The sequence below is a fragment of the Maniola hyperantus genome, chromosome 19 (genome assembly GCF_902806685.2).
Source record: "Maniola hyperantus chromosome 19, iAphHyp1.2, whole genome shotgun sequence".
NCBI lineage: Eukaryota > Metazoa > Arthropoda > Insecta > Lepidoptera > Nymphalidae > Maniola > Maniola hyperantus.
In genome coordinates, this window is record NC_048554.1 from 8667014 (window position 1) to 8688332 (window position 21319).

The 21319-nt window shown below is 36.7% G+C and overlaps 1 protein-coding gene across 1 annotated transcript in view; it reads right to left on the reverse strand.

Annotated features, from left to right (window-relative positions):
• LOC117990949 (protein lozenge-like) overlaps positions 1-21319 on the reverse strand; it is a 54740-nt gene that overhangs the window by 3044 nt on the left and 30377 nt on the right. The window lies entirely within an intron of this gene.

Here is a 21319-nt window from a genome sequence, read left to right on the forward strand (position 1 = left end):
CAAACACGCAATTTTGTTCAGTTTTACATTTATTAGGTACCTACTAGCTGATTCCCGCGACTTCATACGCGTAGATTTAGGTTTTTAGAAATCCCGTGGGAACTCTTTGCTTTCCCGGGATAAAAAGTAGCCTATGTCCTTCCCCGGGATGCAAGCTATCTCTGTACCAATATTCGTCAAAATCGGTCGAACGGATGGGCTGTGAAAGGCTAGCAGACAGACAGACGGACAGACAGACACACTTTCGCATTTATAATATTAGTATAGATAGCTGCCACCTGGATTCAAATAGAAAAACTTAAAAACACAAAAAAGCCATGCAATAAATAATTCTTAGCGTTAGTACCTACTTAGACAAGAAACATACATTTATAAATCATATTTCTCAAAATATGTCTTTGTATCCTTGTATTAATATTTTCGTCACGCGTCCACTTTCGTTTACACACTATTAGGCGTGAATCATACACAAGTCGGCAATCCCAAAGCGTACGCAAGTTCCGTGTGACCTCCATGCCTCCATGATTAACACCTGTCATTGACAATGGGCGATAGATCTAATAAAATATAATATCAACCGACCTTAGCCACTTGGCTAACTAGCTATCATTGACACCTTTATTAAGATCTCCATATTTATATTGTCCTACATATTATGTATAATCGTTAAACCGCAAGTTCTAAAAGGTTATATAAAATCTTGAATAAGATTAGGCTTCTACTCACTCTTCTTTTTTTTTTTGGCGTAAAGTACTGACACCAGTACTTTACTACCATTACAATCTAGCTTATGAGAGAGGCTAATAAGCAATATTATATTAACCTAAAGTTATAAAAATACTTATACCTAAGAATCGGTCCATTGACTTAGTTTATAGTTAAGATACCTTATTGGAAGACACTTTGTTCAAGGTTCTTTAAAGTCACTCACTCTTCTTACGTTAGACCCTAGTGGCGTTCCTTTGCAATTTTGCTACTCAACTTATTCTTTTGCCTCACTGACTTCACCAGATAAAATCATGTGTAGTTCGTGACAGGTCGAGATGGCAATCGGTGTATAAGGTGGGGAGACACCCCGCACACCCACACGTCACCCGCGTTTGCCCGCACCGGTTTAGCACGGGGGCTGTGCCGGGTGTACGGGGCTTTCCCTCCCCGATTGCCATCTCGACCTGTCGCGTACTATACGTAACTACTATCAGGTATTGGTAAGTATTCTTCAGGATACCTAGGACATAGAATAGGGGCTCTGTATGGTAATATGTAGTTATTAAGAGCACAATGATATCTGTATAACCTTTGGCACGGGTTGTTATTCTAAGCTTTGGCAATAATTTTTCCAGGTATTCTTGAAGCTTTATTAGTCTTAAGGTGAAGAATAGAGCTCTGACGCTATTCTAGGATAGGATAGAAAAGGTCACTGAATCAGTGCTGAAATATTGATTTTTGGAACAAGATGGCGGCGTAGTTTCCTAGAACCTGTTCCTATTTTTAGGGTTCCGTACCTCAAAAGGAAAACGGAACCCTTATAGAATCACTTTGTTGTCTGTCTGTCAGTCTGTCTGTCGGTCTATCAAGAAACCTACAGGGTACTTCCCGTTGACCTAGAATCATGAAATTTGGCAGGTAGGTAGATCTTATGGCTGACATTCGGGGAAAAATCTGAAAACCGTGAATTTGTGGTTACATCACACAAAAAAAATTTGTGGTCATGAACTAATAATTAGTTTTTCAATTTTTTAAGTAAGATAACTATATCAAGAGGGGTATCATATGAAAGGGCTTCATCTGTGGATTCTAAAACAGATTTTTATTTATTTTTACGTATCATAATTTTTGAATTATCCTGTAAAATGTCGAGAAACAAAAGTCAACAAAACAAGTCTCAAAAATACTCCATCAGTGCCGTCACAATGTCTATACAGCCGCTATGTGACGGCATTTCTACAAAACCTAGGAAACCAAAATTTTACCTAGACATATCCAGCATCCCTCTGGCATCATATTAGCCAGTAGATAGGTATTTCGTTTTCCTAATTTTTATTACTTATCCACATTAGGCAATGCGACTACTCAGTTCTGTCAACATTTTTTTATTTTATTTCAAGGGATTAAAATTATAAAGACGGAGCTTATAAGCTTTCAATATTATCATTCAATTGACACACCACAAAACAGTGTACGTATTAGTACGTGAACCGTTTACGTTAGTGCATCAAGCCATTGACTCATAGCTGATAAAACAAAACAATTATGCTAATTCCTATACTTTTGTCCCGTCAGCTTTGTATGTATATTTGAGGACCACGCGAGGTGTTACACGTAGGCACTCTTCGCACACAATAGATGTGACTGCGGACTAATGGACACATCAAAAGCCATAAAATAAAGGTAAAGATAGAGCAGATGACACTGAAAGAAATGACGCGCATGACGACAGCTTGTCTGCCTTCCCGCCAAAGATGCGCGATCATTCGGATCGTGGTACCTCAGTATCACAGTATAAAGAGAGACACAGTAGTCCGAAGCCTTTGATCTCATGACGCCAACGACGACCCTTCATGATAGGGCTCCAACTATAGTCCGCGACAGCCGACAGGTAGAGACTGTGGGTTGAGATGGTAATCGGGGCGTGAGGCGGGGGAAGGCCGCGCACACCCGCACGTCACCCGCGCTCGCCCGTACCGGGATAGCCATCCCCGATTGCTATCTCGACTTGTCGTGTACTTTTTTGTATTTGCCAGTTTTGGTCGCTCCTTCGTCCTGCACTTACCGCACGATTGGTTTTTCTAAACGGCTTCGTCAAACCTCTATGTAATATTATCATCTCTTTAAAGCTTAGCCCCCCGGTCCATACCCATGGAGATGCAGGATCGAATACTGACGATTCCGTAACTTTTGATATGTAGGTTACCTACATAACCTACCCATTCAAAATTGTTTAGAAAAGTTTAAAAATAAAAAAGCGTAGTATTCACGTCATCATAATCATGATCAACCCATAGTCGGCTCACTACTAAGCACGGGTAATGGTTTGGCCATAGTCCACCACGGTGTGCGGATTGGCAGACTTCACACACCTTTGAGAACATTATGGAGGTCTCTCCATGTATGCAGGTTTCGTTACGATGTTTTCCTTCACCGTTAAAGCAAGTGATACCTAATTTCTTATACGCACATAACTTAGAAAAGTTAGAGATACGTGCCCGGGATCGAACCCCCCGACCTCCCGTTTAGGAGATCACGGCTCTTATTCACGTGACGAATAGCTTGATTTATTTAAATGGTAATTACAATAAAGTTGTCTTTACCTGTAGGTAAGTGCTTGCCGCATGACGCAAATAAAAGGTTTGGTATTTCCCGAGTTTCAATGAATCTTCCATTCTAGTAAAGCTACGTGTTTGGGTTGTACTTAATAACACTTAGATACAATTAAACGTATTAATTATGAGTTATGGGCCATTTTTATGACGTTTATCGTATGCACCATATCCATGGAAAAATTATTTACAGCAAAATAGGATTTACGCAAAAAAGGAATAGGTAAGTAAATTCTTATTGACTTTTAAAAACTCACTAGGTATAAAGTTTGAAAGAATTATTAGATTAGAGCATTAGAGAGATAGGCTTTTCAAGTAAATAAATATGTAACGTGGCAATTGCGTACTTAAATTTATAGTAGGTACGCGACAGGTCGAGAATCGAGATGCCAATCGGGGAGGGAACGCCCCGCACAGGCCTAGCGCTAACCCGGTGCAGGCGAGCGCGGGTGACGTACGGGTGTGCGGGGTGCCCCCTCGCCTCATGCTCCAATTGCCCTCAACCTATCGTGGACTATAGATAATTAGGTTATCAATTCACACGTTTGTAGGTACTTCTTACCTACTACCTATACCTTCTAAATGAAAAACTGGCAATTAGTAGTTAGTACCTACCTAATTACTACCTAGGAAGATATGACTCAACCTTCTTTAATACGTAGATGGTAGATAAGTTAGTTTGTCAAAGTAGCCAATTTTTAATTCGTCTTTCAAATAAATCTTGTACGGGAATAAATGTTACGTTTTGCCACCAAACTGCTGTAAACCACCATTTTAATATTTCAAAATATCTTGACGTCCTATTATGACTAATAATATAATTAGTCGTCAAATATCTCCATAATAATATTAAACGGCTATAATGAATCATATTTACAGCAATAGTAGGTATTGTTACGCACAAGATTTTATTGTTAATTTAATATTAAATTAATGTCCAGTTTTACAACTAAACGCCAGTCGAAATGAAGATGTTCCAATGTACCTAGTTATTTTTTTTATCGTTGACAAGTTTTTGAAGTCTCCTGTGACGATGCAGTCTAAGATGGAAGCGGCTTGGAAGGGGTATGGTAATAGTACTAGTTTAATTAAAACTATACCCCTATGACATGGTATGACATGGACATTGTTTGGAGGCTCTGGAGCCACACGTCGCAGTCGCGAAAAATACGCGCGAACGGCTTAGAATTGCCATGTCGCAGAATTCTGCGAAAAAACCGACCAAGTGCGAGTCGGACTTACGCACCGAAAGTTCTACAGAAGAAGTAAAACGGTAAGAATCATTTTTGTTAACGAACCGCAAAACTAACTTTGTTTTTAGACGTAAACGTCCACAAACAAATTTAGTTTTGGGGTTCGTTAACAAAAACAACAACAATAAATTGTTGATATCAAAAGTACTATGATAGTAAAAGCATTAATTTTATTTTTTCTGTAAAATATACATAAATTTCTATTGACCATAATTATTTCAGATTTTTCGACTCGTAAACATCGGAGATAAGGGGGAGTAACGGTATTTTTTTCGACATTTTGCACGATAAATGAAAAACTATTATGCATAAAAATAAATAAAAATCTGTTTTAGAATGTACAGGTAAAGCCCTTTCATAATGTTATACACCACTTACTTATATCAAGTGGTGTATCATGTAATGAAAAGGCATTGAACTTCACAAAATACAACTAAGTAGATGATCATAAAATTAAAAATAAATACTTAAGTAATTACTTGGTTAACTTTTTACTTGGAAATTTTGTATTGTATAAACAATATAACCTATTAAAAGTTAACGTTGAAATAACATCACGCCATAAACTGTTGGTAACTTTCCAAAATAAAAGTTCTTGATAGCTTCAAAATTGAACCAATATAGGTATTATTTAAATGAAACGAAACAATCAACGAAAATTAAAACGTACGAGTAAATTAATGACGGAGAGAAACTGGAATGCAGTTTAGATTGAGCTTTAATTGGAAATGCATTAGTGCTTATGAAAAGTATCCGATAATGATTTTCACGAGTCGAATAGGTACACTCGTATTCGAATCGAAGCCGTGCCCACTTCATTTTGCGGTCCAACTATCCACTGGTAGGATTGCCACCCATTCGCGATTTTCCGGGATCGTCCCATTTTAAGCGGGTGCAGATTATAGAAAAGATTTAAGTGTGGAGTTTTTAAACTGCCTATAAATATTTTTTTCCATTTCACAGACTTGAAATAAATCAATACCTACTATGTATCAACTTAAAACCGATTAAAACCACATTATTTGCATAGCAGTGATTTAATTATTTCAGGGTTTTAGTAAGTGCGTCAAATGTTGGGATGTTATCCTAGACTTCGAATCAGATGACGTATTTTCGTTAGCGTCATTAATTTTTTTATAATAAAAACATAAGACTATCCTTATTCATTTACGCCATGGCAACAAAGTGCGATGTCGAAGAATGCGACAGGGCTGTATTTAAAATGTAATAAGAATCGTCACTTATGGTCGTACCATAATGTTACAATCTATACTAATATTATAAAGGGGTAAAGTTTGTAAGTTTGTTTGCAGGGGGTAATCTCTGGAAATACTGATACAATACCAATTTTGAAAATTCTTCCATCAGTCGAAAGCTAAATTATCCTGAAAAATAAAGTCTATACCTATTTTATTTTCAAAAAATTGTAATAAGCTACCCGTGCAAAGCCGTAAGGCTGCAAAATTACCGTTTCCATTCGTAGCATACCGCATTGTCACGTTGTTGCTCCGACGTAAAACAATCTTAGAAGCTACACCAAGTAAGCGTGACGATGAAATTTTATAGAAAGACGCATTTGCTTGAGAAAGATCCCCTTGATTCCAAATATTATTCCAAGTAATCTGAGTTTGATATTTTTATTCAAAAAGCAGTACAGATTTAGTTCACAGGCACAGTACCTAATATTTTCAAGATACAGAAGGATCACTTCGCAAAAATATTTAAATAAACAGCGACTCTTGTTACGATGCAATAAAGTGCAATTCAGCTCACACAACCCTACGGCCTAAAATTTAATAAGCGCCTCTCTTTCTACCGTGTAACTCTAATCTCTCCGTCTCGAAAGGTGATACGCGAGAGCAGTCGAAAGGGCGTGGCGCACCATTGCAGGTATATTTCTCGGGTCACGTGAGTGAGTGAGCTCGGCCTGCTACAAGGTAGAAATTGCAGGTATGTCCTGCTTTCATACATCCACATGGCAACCCTACCCACTGTTCCTAATTTTGTGCGCTCGGACATGAAATTAAAATCGGGTTAATGCATAAATGAGATATATACTTAATTAATATTTAATTAGGTGTCTAAATAAAAGCGTTCGGTGCATTGCGCTGCGGTTGCCGATAAAACGTCATGTAAAATAATGTAGTTCGTGATAGGAAAAACCGCGGCTCTACAGTACTAGTACTACTAGTACTACTACAGTCTACTACAGGTACAGTACTATAGCTACCGATATCGGTGAATTGTATTTTGTAGATAGCTAATTTATTTGTATGCCCGTATTCCCAAAATAAATAATAATTACTCTTTACCAGGAAATTTGTTCAATGCAATATTTAATGGTATTGTTGGATATAATAATATGGATTTAACACACAAAGTTGATCCCGATATATTTCTGTTCCTGTTGGTATGGTAGTTTTCTATCTTTTGATTTCACCAATAGGTACAAATTCATTATATACGTACATACGTACCATGTGAAAATGTAGCTAAGTACTAATTAATTTTTCTGTGTCTATAATCTATATCACTGGCCTAATTTTCTTTGTGTCTGAATCAAGCTCTTTGGTGTTTGTACTGTATGTCCAATGTATTTGAAACTTAACGCTAAAAAAAGATAATATACCTACTGTGATTGTTCTAAAATGCTTTAAAATTAGTATCTTTTTATTTATTTATTATATTATGCACAAAAAATACATTTTAGTTTATGCCTCGCCAAACTCCTATTGGTCACAGCAGACTCCTTCGACTCTTGGTTTTGGACGTGCAACATAGAAAATGAAGTTCAAGCATAGGCACCTAAGACACAGAATATATAATAGGCCCAAGGTAGACACACAAAACTGGCTAGGCGGGAATTTTTCAAGCACTTTGTCCAGACTCCAGACATTTATCTGTACTGAAATCGAATCTTAGCCGATAATTAAGTACTTCAGTTATAGTACTGCGTAGTTATGAAGGCGGCTAGCTGTACATACAGTCATAGGCACGGACAGGGAGCCTAGGCCTGCCGTTGACGTGGGATAATTACCACCCCCTTCTCCCTTCGCCTCACCCTCTTTAGGTAATGTCACATTAACACCCTCAGCGCGTGGAACTGTCAAAACATCGCTTTAACGAAATTGCATTGAACGAAAACAACGGTTAAAGCGCATTGAATTGAACAATAATATTTTCGGGTTTGAATCATTTTAGGTAGGTAGTTGAAAGCATTTGTTGCGACTTCAAGCTCGAGAGGATATCTAATGTAATGTGTAAGTATATAAAAGGAAACTGACAGACTAACTTATCAAGGGAAAACCCTAATCACTATCTAGGTCTAGAAACTTGTGATTTTTCATTATGACGTACACCCTTAGGTACTAAGAAGGGACCTTTAAAAAAATTAGTCCACATAGTAGCAAAGTTAATATCCACCTACTCGTAGAAGAACAGCTGATCTAAGAATTAAAATCAATGTTGAAAAATGAAAATATTGTTTGCCCTGTTCTCTCTATTTTCTTTGGGTGGTACAAGTGGGCCACATTCACGCTTTTACTTTATTTTATTCAGATGCAAGTTTGCCCTTGACTACAATCTCACCTGGTCAGATGGAAGGGGCCTAATCTGGAAGGGATATGGCAGTTTTTTATTAAACCTATACACCTTTGTTTCTACACGGCATCGTACCGGAACGCTAAATCGCTTTGCGGCACGACTTGACCGGTAGGGTGGTAACTAGCCACGACTGAAGCCATCTACCAGACAACGCTGACGTTTTTAGGGCTCCGTACCACAAAAAGAAAAACGGAACCCTATATAGGATCACTTTGTTGTCTGTCTGTCAAGAAACCTACAGGGTACTTCCCGTTGATCTAGAATCATGAAATTTGGCAGATAGGTAGGTCTTATAGCAGACATTCGGGGAAAAATCTGAAAACCGTGAATTTGTGGTTACATTACACAAAAAACATTAAATTGTGGTCATGAACTAATAATGAATATTTTCAATTTTCGAAGTAAGATAACTATATCAAGTGGGGTATCACATGAAAGGGCTTCACTTGTGCATTCTGAAACAGATTTATATTTATTTTTATGCATCATAGTTTTTGAATTATCATGCAAAATGTCGAAAAAAATGCGACTGTTGTACGGAACCCTCGTTGCGGGCCTGACTCGCACTTGGCCGGTTTTTATTTTTTATAACAATATTTTTTGCATTAAGTACAGTTCGTACAGTTACGATTGTCGAACAAAATTGAGATCTTTGTCCACAGAATCCCTTCCTACACCTGCTTCTTCACTATACGCTCCGCCTCGGGAAAGTGGAAAACTCATTTGTGGGAATGAGTGTAATAATTTATAATATAATGGATTTTAGACTTGCCTTTTAACACAAGTCTAAAATCTATTAAAAGTATGCTCCTAAAAAAATCACATTATACAGCCGAAGACTATATAAATGATAAAAAAGCTTGAATTTAACTCGCTCCTGCAATGCACGTGGTTGCGATTGCTTGTACGTTATAATAATATTGTAAATTGATCACTTGAAAAGAACAACCACCGAGTTTCCTGCTGGTTCTTCTCGGTAGAAACGATATTCCGAATCTGTGGTAAAATAAACTAGTTGACGATTCAAAAGCACTTGTAAAAGTTTAATGAATAAAATTTCGATCCTCTATTCTATTCCTACGTGTAGGTAAAACCGTGATCGTAAAGCTAGTCACCAATAGTAATTCGCAATGGGTAACAAAGCGCGAGCAACAATAGGAGTAGAGTCGCGTCGCGCGTTCGCTTCGATCGCAAATACATGAAGCAATCAAGGGCATTGATTAGGGCGCGTAATTAGCTTCCTTTGATCACGGCCTTCTTGTTACACACATTTCATGCAAACTTTGCGGTGTAGAACCATTATCGCACGTATAGGCACCTATGACAACATTATAATAAATGTATACATAGAGGTATGTAAGCAACTTAACTGTCCCGATGAAGCCTGGAAGCATACCTATGTATGAATGAGAACAAAAATGCATTAAGTGCGCCTCAAATCTCAACGATTGAAAGAACAAATTCGTTCTTATCCGTTGGTCTAGTTATTTGACCTAGGGAAGTAGGTATTCCTATTTAGTCCGTTAAACTACCGATCCCCGATGGTTGAGCTAATGAGGCTTCTAAAAATTTAATTACATATTGAATGTCATAATAGGTGCAACTTATGAGAGTCTGTTTCAATTCCAACCACGGCTCAGGGATGAACAGCTTTCTTTTGAAGTGTGAAAATTAATCTTTTCATAAATGTTCAGTGGTAAGTTTTCTTGCATAAGTTAGCTCTGGCAAATAACTTGCACTGTGTAAACACATCATCATGATGAACCCATTACCGTCTCACTACAGAGCACGGGTCTCCTCTCAGAATGAGAAGGGTTTTGGTCATAGTCTACCACGCTGGCCAAGTGCGGATTGACAGGCACGTGTAAACACGCTCGCAAGAAATTGCAAAAGTTACATTTCATGGGAAAACTTGCAGAAATTGATACCTACTGACCAGACAATGTCCGATAACTTCTGCAACAAAACTGACCAGCAGATATTTGGCCTTAACATTTTTTAGAGTTCCGTACCTCAAAAGGAAAAACGGAACCCTTATAGGATCACTTTGTTGTCTGTCTGTCTGTCAAGAAACCTAGAGGGTACTCCCGTTGACCGAGTATCATGAAATTTGGCAGGTAGTTAGATATTATAGCTGACATTTGGGGAAAAATCTGAAAACCGTGAATTTAGGGTTAGATCAAAAAAAATTAAATTGTGGTCATGAACTAATAATTAGTATTTTCAACTTTCGAAGTGAGTGACTATATCAAGTGGGGTATCATATGAAAGGTCTTCACCTGTACATTCTAAAACAGCTTTTTATTTATTTTTATGCATCATAGTTTTTGAATTATCGTGCAAAATGTCGAAAAATACGACTGTAGTACGGAACCCTCATTGCGCGAGCCTGACTCGCACTTGGCCGGTTTTATTTAATGGGTTTCGAATCAGTTTACATCACGAACAAGTAGTCACATCGATATTGATACTGTTAAAAATAAACAATAAAAGTACGATGTCATCAACCTCGCATACTTCCCTGAAGCTTTATAAATCACATGAAACTCCCATAAGAATATTCTCACCCCTTGCATCTTGCTGGTTGTTTTGTGAAGTTTTTGTAACTGATCATTTACATCGTAACTCGGCGTAATTCGATACATCCTGCGCTTGACGGCCCGACGGAGCTTCGGCTTTTGTTTTAAAGGGCTTGAACTAAGGGCTTGGTCACTCAAAAAGCGCGACGGCAGCGATGCGCGGCACTAAATACTTACTCGATACAGTTTACACCAAAATTATCATCACTCTAATGAACCGATTTTGATTTAGTTTTTTTTTTGTATGAAAGGTGACTTGATCGAGAGTGTTCTTAGCTATAATTCAAGAAAATCTGTTCAACCGTTTGAAGATTATAAGCAGTACCAATAGGTACATAATATTAGAATATGGCCAAACCCTAATAAGGCCAAATTCTACTAGGGCCAAATTCTAATAAGCCGACGCATTGGTATGGTAGTGCGTAATGTATATATATATATATATATATATATATCATATTACACGTTATATATTACACGAAGCTATTTTCGACACGCTGATAACGTAGAAACTATTGAACCTAAACACGAGTTGGACCTATGGCTAAACACATACAATTTTGCTTATCTAATAAAACGTTTTTGAACACTTAGAATACAAAATTTCATGAAATTAGTTTAGGTAAAGCATGAAATAAAAATTTAAATAAGAGTTTAAAAAACCCCCGACACAAAACCTCTAAAAAGTAAAAATTAATATGTATTGTATAATAAGTCCTCCCGAGCGACGACGCGACACGGGACGAAATTTAATTGCAAAACAAGAAGTCTAATCTGAACATGAGGCGTACAAATGTGCAGTGTACGAAAACAGATCTCAGTGGAAGTTATGTCCTTAGCTGTACCATCACCACCATGTTGCAACTTTAGATTGGACTGTATTTCATGCGATCACTGTAGGTACACATTAAAATTTCTAGGAGTTAGTTTGACACGAATTTCTGACGTGGCGCTGCTTACGCTTATTGCGTGACTAAGCCTTTAAAAGCAACAATACTTTAAAATACTTATTTTAAAGTGTAGTACAAAGATTATGTCAGAAGAAAATTGTAAACCGAAATATATTTTTTGCAACTAGCGCTCCCTTGGGGCTTCTTGCGTTTTTTTTATATGCCCCACTTATGAAATGATTAGTGGGCTCGTGAAAATTAATGGCAAGACTTATTTGTCTCGATTCTATTTTGGTAAAACCTACCTAAATAGGTTAAAAATACAGCTTAATAATTGACAATTTTTTCCTGTTTTCTTAATTTTCATCTACTTATTTAGTATTTTAACAACTAGAGCAAGTCGTGGACCATAATAGAAATAAACCATAAATAAACATATTAAGTATAAGTAGATAGATCACACACCGACGCGTCATAGACTTGTTATAGAGTATAGACTTGTCATAGACAAACAAAGAAGACGTGTAGATAGAGCATTCGCGAGGGCGGGAGTGGTGAGGGGAGCTGTAGGGACCGCCCACCCCAACTGCATTTTTCTGTGCATTGTATTTTCTAATTTCTCCTCATTACTGAGGGTGGTGACCCATTTCCATAAGATAATCAAATGATAGAAAGATTTTTCTTGGGATAATTATGCGGTAGGCGCCTAGGTTCCCAAATCCCAATCCACACTGGGCCAGCTGTGTACACCACTCTTCAGTACCTAAGTAGGTAGTAGTTGGAAAAATAGGATGACAGTTCTATGTGCTACGCCCGGTGTCTCGTCCACAAAATATCGAAGGTGTAGGGATATTGTGTGGTTTTTACGCTGTGGTATCTATCTATTCTATTGGCTATATATTCTATTGGTTTTCGTATAACATTATCGAGTGTCAAGTTGAATTAATTAGCTCCGATTGACAGATGTCCACAGCGAATGAAAGAAATACATAATTTGTTACACAAAGCACAAACGGCGATATTGTCTGGTTCAGTGCACCGGCCAGTCAAGACACGTCCACTGTAATGTAAGTTGTTTAGATTATATTGGGCTACAAAATACGCGATTTTCATCATAAAACAACTTCGTCATCCTCCACAATGAAAGATAGAGATACAGAATTTGTTACACAAAGCAAAATGGTGATAGTGTCCTGTGTTAACAACCTGCGCGTTTCCGTATACTTTTTAACAATAATACAATTTATGCATACAATACAGCAGTGAATTATATTGTTATTGAATGAGAAATTGCACACCTTATTAATTTTTGCGTAGGTAAAACATATCTGATTTCGTTTTGTTTTAATTACTTTATGTCCGTCCCTCTTCATAAATGTGCTCGTAATGTCAATAATAAATTAATAAAAATGCTTCAAATGTAAACACTAAGATGTATTAGAAAAATATGTTAAAAATGCATTATAACAAAAATGCGAATTTTATTGATAGACTAAAAACCATATACCTACTTGGAAATACTTTTAGTTGGTTGATAGACATAATATGCCTATCAATATATTAATTATTATTAAATTAGGGTTTTGTGTACAACCAAGTGTCACAGTGTCAAAAATCAGCCAAAAACTTTTGGAGCTCAGAATTACCGTATCTACTTACTTAATAAAGACTTCTAAAAACGAAACAGCCCCAGTTGATAAGCAATCACACACGCATAAGCTAATTCGCCCCCGCGTATGAACCCGCTCTCGCGTTTGAACTCGCTGCCATCGTGGCTCTACCGGAGGTATTGTTACAGGGAATGGATCCGGCCGATTGACGATCGTTGATACAGCCGGCCGCGCGTAACACTATACTCCGAACACGCGATCCGCGGGCTAGCGTTACCTATCACATCTCCCGCACATACCCATCTACTGATTACTCTGTTCGATTTACAAACTATATCACCATACACACTATATATAGCGATAAAGTCTGTTGTACTTCATGTAGATATTTTTTAATTGAAAAGCCATATTGCCCATAGCCTACATCGTCTACTCGGGCACAGAAAATTACAATTTCCAAAAGAACAACAAAACTATTTCATTGTAATGTTAAAACTAGCTACTACACAAATTTCAAACCCCTGAGTTTTCAAAAACTCTTTCTTAGCGGGTGACTACGTCATAATATTATCTGAATGCCAAATTTTAGCTCGATCCGTCTAGTAATTTGAGCTGTGCGTTGATAGATCAGTCAGTCAGTCAGTCAGCCACCCTTTTCTTTTATATAATATTTAGATAATACTAAATAAATCATGTATGATTGTTTAGTGCAATTATAGAAAGCTGTTACCTAGGTACCGCTACACTTTATTTAAATTTCAATAAATATATTTCAAGGCAGGTAGCTCCTGAGTTAAGATTCAAGTAATTATAAGTTTTAACTTGTACAAGAAATTATCCATAATTTTAATCAGATTCTTAAGGGGCTTTTATATGCCAGCCCCATTATTACAAACTAAATTAAAAACAAACTATAGTTAAATCTAAAACTATAACAATTTGAAAGAATCACTGACAAATTCATACTTAATTTCTTGTCACAATAATATTTTTTTTGTCTTTTTTGGCGCCAGCGCGCGGTTAGCTACTTATGTAAGAAAAATTTCAAACATCTAACAAGGTTGGCGAAATACCGGTAGAAAATATACTCGTATACGGTCACTGTACACCACGAACAAGCAACTCATCCACATTTCTGCTCAAACCAGCGCTCATGCTCTTTCAGAAGGATAATCAAATTAGTGTCGCCTGGTAGAACGCAAGCGCAACTATTTAGGACTAACGTCGAGTGCCTTTTTACCACCGAGACCGATACTTCTACATTCCTGAATACGAACATGATCATTACAAAGATTAGCAAAAAATTTAATTTTAATAATAATTTTTTTTTTTTTTTAATGTATGTTCCCCGATTACTCGAAAACGCCTGGACCGATTTTGAAAATTCTTTTTTGTTTGAAAGGGTATACTTCAAAGTTGGTCCCATTTCAATTTGGTGAAGATCTGATGAACATCTTCGAAGATAGATACTGGAACTCCTCAACGGAGAAGAGTAAATTGCTCGCGATCAGTGTAATAGCTTAGTAAACAATAGATTTTTAACCAGTCATAGCATAATTCCATGGGGCCACTAAAAATTGTGAAATAAATTTTTTTTACAAAAAAAATAAAAACCGACTTCGTTACACAAACACTAAAAATTGAAAAATAATTTAATTTATTACCGAATATATTATGTATACAAGAGTTAATATAGTTCCATAATAATATTTTTTGGGGTCGGTGCCAATGAGGTGCCATTGTGGAGTCCCATAAAAATATGAAGTCTAGACGATTCGCGCAGCTAAAGCTAATTGGCACCGGCACCAAAAAGTATTATTATGGAACTATATTAACTCTTGTATACATAATATATTCGGCAATAAATTAAATTATTTTTCAATTTTTAGTGTTTGTGTAACGAAGTCGGTTTTTTTTTTTGTAAAAATTTTTTTTAGGTACAAATCACACACCAACATCACAAAGTAGGTACAAATCCGGCAAATCGATACGTAAGTATAATTTAATAAGAAGTATATTTACGAATATAGAATTATTTTGAGAGTAGGTACCTATAATGTTACAAAAAGTCTCTAGTTAAGTAAGTTGATTCCGAATTTATAACCAGTTACGATTTCTTTTAACTTATGTAATTTTTTGTATAAACTTAAAAGTACCAACAGAAGGTAGCCGTGTACACGTACTACAATAATTGAATGTAGAATGTATTGACTACGTACCTGAAATTGTACCAAACAATATTTGAAAGATTATTATTACAGGCTCTCTTTCTAACGTAAAGGGATGGAAAGAGAAAAGAGTTTACACGGTGCTATCCGATATGGTTTTTCCTTCGAAGGATTGTACGTGATTCGGTGTGTTTTTTTCGTGGGTTGAATTATTTGTAAGGTTTCGTTATGTGTTGCTCATTACGGTACACGCTCGTATCCTGCCGCGACCGCAAATGCGTGGCCCGACGAGCTTGGGCCTGACCTTGAGATATGGAGCCTCTACTTAACGATTCATAACGCACGTGAAAGTTATTGGACGTGGATACCTAACGATTGATGGTTAACAATTTCCTAGATAAACTTTAGTAATTAGATAAAAGCTACCTGTTAAAATAAGTCAAACGCTCAACGACAAATACGCTGAAATATATAAAACGAAAAGGTGACTGACTGACTGACAGACTGATCTATCAACGCACAGCCAAACTACTGGATGGATCGAGCGGAAATTTGGCATGCATATAGCTATTATGACGTAGGCATCCGCTAAGAAAGAGTTTTCAAAAATAGTGGTTTGTTTGTGTAGTCCACGGGGACAAAGTCGCGAGTAAAAGTAAGTCAAAAATAAACAAATAAAAGAAAAGACAATTTTGAAATATGCATTTGTTTTTAAGCGACTTTCAAAAAGGAGATTTTCAATTCAGTGCGTTATTAACTTTTTACACGATTGCCTAATAAAGGAGTGTAAGTACCTAATGTTTTCAGGGTTCATGTACTTATGTAGGTATGTGTGTTGTATTCCTTTATTCTACCATAACTTTTAAATGTATGAACAGATTTGGATGGTATTGTTAAAATAGTGACACTTGGCTATAATTTTTTTGAATACCTAAGTATAAATTGGGCAATATAGGGCAACCGTGTTTTTTTATTTTATTATTATGATTAAGTTGCTGTTTAGTCTAAGAACAGTAGTTACCTACTGTACGTAAATGGGTAAAAAAATACATTTCTGGTATCTGTATCTGGGCAGCTAAACATAGTTTCTGAGTATTGAGTATTGAGTACCACCTACCTAAATATCACACAAACAAATCAGAATATGAGAATATCAACAAACGTCCCTCAAGTCCCTCCTTTAATTAAAAGGTATAATATGCGTATAATACTATTAATAGAATTTGCCTAGATAAGGTTGAATATGTAAAGCTAGATTGTGAATTGATATGCTTAGTGCAAATCGACTTCGTCCGCAACCGCAGACCGACTTCCACATACCATGACGACACGGGCTGTTATGGAAAACTTTTAATAGTCAAGAAAAATTCCACCTGGGAAATAGATGAAAATTTAATGGATGAAATACGAATTTAAATTGAAGGAATATATAAGTAAAAAAGGTTCTGCCTTGTATTTATGTAGAAATAAGTACTTATATGTTTATATTTCTTTTCTTTCCTTACGATATCTTACTGCCGTACTCAGAGTCGCTTAATCGTTACTTAAGTTTAGTTAAAACGAGACAGATCTATATCTCTCACATAAATCTGTCTCGTTTTAACTCAATCTTAAGTAACGATTAGCGACTCTGAGTACGGCAGTTAGACATTTATAGAAGTGAAGTGTACCGACAAGAGAATAATCGTGAAACGTGGAGAAAAGGGTGTAGCATACTTAGTAGGTACTTTTACTATTACCTTTACCTACGGATTGTTTTTGTATTTCGAATTCAGTACATTCCTAGAGCTTCACGCTGATATCCCAGATTTGTGGTTAAGTCAATTATTTAGGAAAAGATTTTTTTAAATAAATAAAAATATTATATTCAATTAAACTTTTGCAAGTATACCTACCTACTTTTGAATCGTCAAATTCATCTAAAACTGGTTCGGAATGCCTTTCCTACCGAGAAGAACCAGTAAGAAACCCGGCGGTTGTTCTTTTTAAATATTAGAAATAGATACATTTGGGGCCGATTCTCTTGTACACAATCTCTAAACTAAACTAAATTAACAGGTCTAAATCTAGTGCTATCCTTTTCCGCAAGCAACATTATCAAAGGGATAGCAATAGATTTAGACGTGTCGTTTTAGTTTAGTTTAGAGATTGTGTACAATGGAATTAGCCACAATATTATGCCATGTAATTCAGGTCTATAGGTATCTTTATCGTTTCAGATTTCCAAAAAACTGTTATGTTGAAGCCACGGACGAGAGACTTAAAGCTACAACGAGTCACGATCGTAGTTTACTAACATGTCAATAAAGAGCAACTTACCTACTAACAGGGAGTATAGAAAGTCTAAAGTCAAAAGACGGTTTACATCCCGTAGTTTTGTGGTCGGCTCATTTGACAGCGCGTTTACGAATTTATTGCGGACGCGGGAAGATGGCGGCGGAAAATAGTGGCCGATTGTAACGAGTGAGGGGAAAGGCGAAAATAAGCTAAATATCATGAATAATCTACTGACATTACCACGGCGCGACGGTTTTAAAGTAGGCCCGAAAATCATTATAGGTATACATACTTAGCTAAGCAGCTAAGTATAATCAAAATCGCAGTCCGTGTTTCTCTTTGTATTCGCTTATAATTTCTGAAGTACCTACCTGCTAAATGCGATGCGGTATTTACCATAGTATGTATTTATTATAAATAACGAAATTAAATCGATCTATAAGTACGCGACAGGTTGAGATGGAAATCGTTCGCGTGGATTTAGGTTTTTAAAAATACCGTTGTAATTCTTTGGTTTTACGGGATAAAAAGTAGCTTATGTCACTCTCCAGGTTTTAAAGTATACCAATGCAAAAAATCACGTCAATCGGCTGCTCCGTTGCGACGTGATTGAAGGACAAACCAACAAACCAAAAAACAAACACAATTTTGCATTTATAATACGGGTAGGTACTGATTAAAACAGTATCGTTCCACATATTATGTATTTAATTATAAGAATATTATCTAAGAATGTATAAGAATGCCACAATTTCCGCACCGAATCACTGAGTTCATTAAAATAGCAAATAAAAAAAGGTTAGCCTCTTAGCTTGTGAGGAGGCGATTATGTATGCAAATTGTTATATTGTTTGGCAGTGTTGATTTTATTTATGCTTTGACTTCGGTCTGCATGTTATTTCATCAAACCGCTTTTTGATAAAATATAGGTGCATCGAAGAAGCCGAGGCTTTCTTATTATAGTATAGTCCACCTGTAACGTAACCACACTATTTTGCAACTAATAAGTTAGTTCGCATGACGCATGACTCCTGACCGAATTTCGGCCATGGTAGTAACTAATTTTAACGACTGCTTTCAATCCCGGAAAATCAAAGAGTTCTCACGGGATTTTCAAAAACCTAAATCCACGTTTAGCGCGGTTAGAAGTCGCGGGCATCATTTATTTGGTCAGTAGGTAACTTGCATCTTGGATCTGATTATAGCCTACTTTTAACCCAGAAAATTGAACAATTTCCACGGGATTTTTAAAAACCTAAATCCACGATGATGAAGTCGCAGGCATGATGTAGTAACATAATATCGTGTTTTTTTATCAGTAAGCCGGTATGCTTGTGTCACGTCAATGGTCACATCAATAGTTCGATCTAGGATAATGGGCAATTATGTAAAAGTGGTACTACAGAAGATAAAGCGTGTCCGTCTGTTCGTTGGATCCAGGAGCTGTGGTTTGTGGCTAAAGAAGTTAATGTTGCACTTGCCCGCACTGCCCCGCCTACCATACGTTTTAATAGTTTTAATGCCTCTGGGATGATGTACGTAATAAAATCCATCAACACATTTTACTATGCCTGCCTTATTGGATCTTTTGAGTTGAGTCAAAATAATTGTAGGAGACAATTTTAGAACAAAAAATAAAGCAGTAGAATGATATAGGTATTTACGGTTCTAATCGATAGCGCATTCCAAACATAATATGCACCGCACCTACTTAGTTCGATTTACATTTGAATACATATTATCAAACAAATCAATCTCAATGAAAGTAGACACGTTCTATGGTTTCCAGACTTCAGTAAAGTTGTGTAGTTTTGAAGTTACAGGGGCTTAAAGATTTGTAAACAAATCTTATGCTGGTGAGCGCGCTGAAGGAGGGCTATCAAATAAAAAAATATATTTTCTTCAATTGCTTGTAATAATATTTTGATTATGAGTCTTTTTGCTAACAAATACATTCCAACGTTTGGTCAAACACCGTTATCCTGCCATACAGAGATAGGGCGCGTGCGATAGAGCGGTTGCCTTACAATCGGCTAATTCGTGTCCGCCGCTACATCACAGTAGCACACGGATTGAAACCGCAGCTATTGCCTCGATTTCTGCAGCCCCATCGATCTATAGTTTCGTTATCAAATTTTCACACGGACCCTCTCTCGCACCAAGATTGACTTTATTTGTGTAAGTGTAACCGCAAAGATACGCGTCGGCGACGCTTCCACCGACAATCCTACGTTTTGTAATACAAAGCTTTTTTCCAACAAAACGACCTGACTATCTATGCCTATTGAGTATTGTATCGTAAAATAAAGGAAATAGCCGTCTACGTAGCGAACTTTGTTACGTAGCCGCTCGGTAGCCAATCATAGCACCCGAGATATTGATCATCGAAATTGATCAATCAAATCGAAAATATTGTACCGGAAATGAGGTGCGATGTAATATTACGTTGAATTGAATGATTTTAAAAATCACTTTCTTCTAATACATTATTTATTTATCAATCTACTATGTATTTTCGGAAATGATAATGATGAATTACCTAAATGGAGTGGTTTGTAACGCTTACATAAAAAAAAAATCTAATTATATCTGGTTCCTATATTATGGATTTTCATCAAATCAAAAACATAACATAAAGAACGCATCAGCTACTTATAGCTCGTCTCTTCAACTATAGAAAATCCACCAACTGGAGTCCTAAAAACCGGGACTAACTCATCAAGTGCAATCTTTAGGCCCCAATCTTTAAACTGTTTAAGACCGCATTAAGGCCATAAACCTGTGGACTCAGTGCTTTAAAAGTGCTTACTATCTTTTTTAACCGATATCAAAATATATCTACGACGATATTGCTACGAAGCTCCAAAGATTCCCAAGTATCAACTTCTTTATTTACCGTTACTCAAGCCAGAATTATAATTCATCGCAGTTTTTTTCTTTTAGATATTATTAAGACTGCTTGGGCATAGTCACAAGGCTCCACTGTTCCCCAAGCATCAACCTCTATCAAGTCCTAACCCCAAGTTCATCAAGGCAATACAGCTAGTCCTTGAATGAAGTTGATATGGTCTAAAATTTACCTAGTCTTAATTGTTGATACCAGTAGGCAGTAGCTAGCTCCGTTGGCACAATTAGGAAGTAATACCCTCTAAATTATAAAGCCTATTCACCTCTAATCGTTTCTAGTTCTGTGCACGATGTTACGCTGCCATAATGACATTGTGTCGGCGTCGTTTTTTCTCTGTAGATCGCATTTGAAGTTATTGTTATTATTTTCTCTCGTTGGCCATCCGGAGGTCATTGGCTTTGCCTTTGTCAGCATCAGACGAACCAAGAGATTAGCTTAAATTTCCTTATTGAAAAACCTTCTTGATTATACGAGTTACTTTTTTGATTGTCTGTGTCCTTGATAATTATGTCCCAGCTAACCAGAGAAGAGTATGATGCGTTATGAGGATGACCTTTGAAAGCCAGTGGTAGAGTACCTACCTAAGTAGTTAGTTTAAATAAGGATGCTGATTTAAGCAATGCATACAATTTTGAATATTTTATATCATTTTGAACTGTAAGTAATTAAAAGTCCTTTTTTCTCAGATTGAGAAGGGTTTGGCCATAGTCT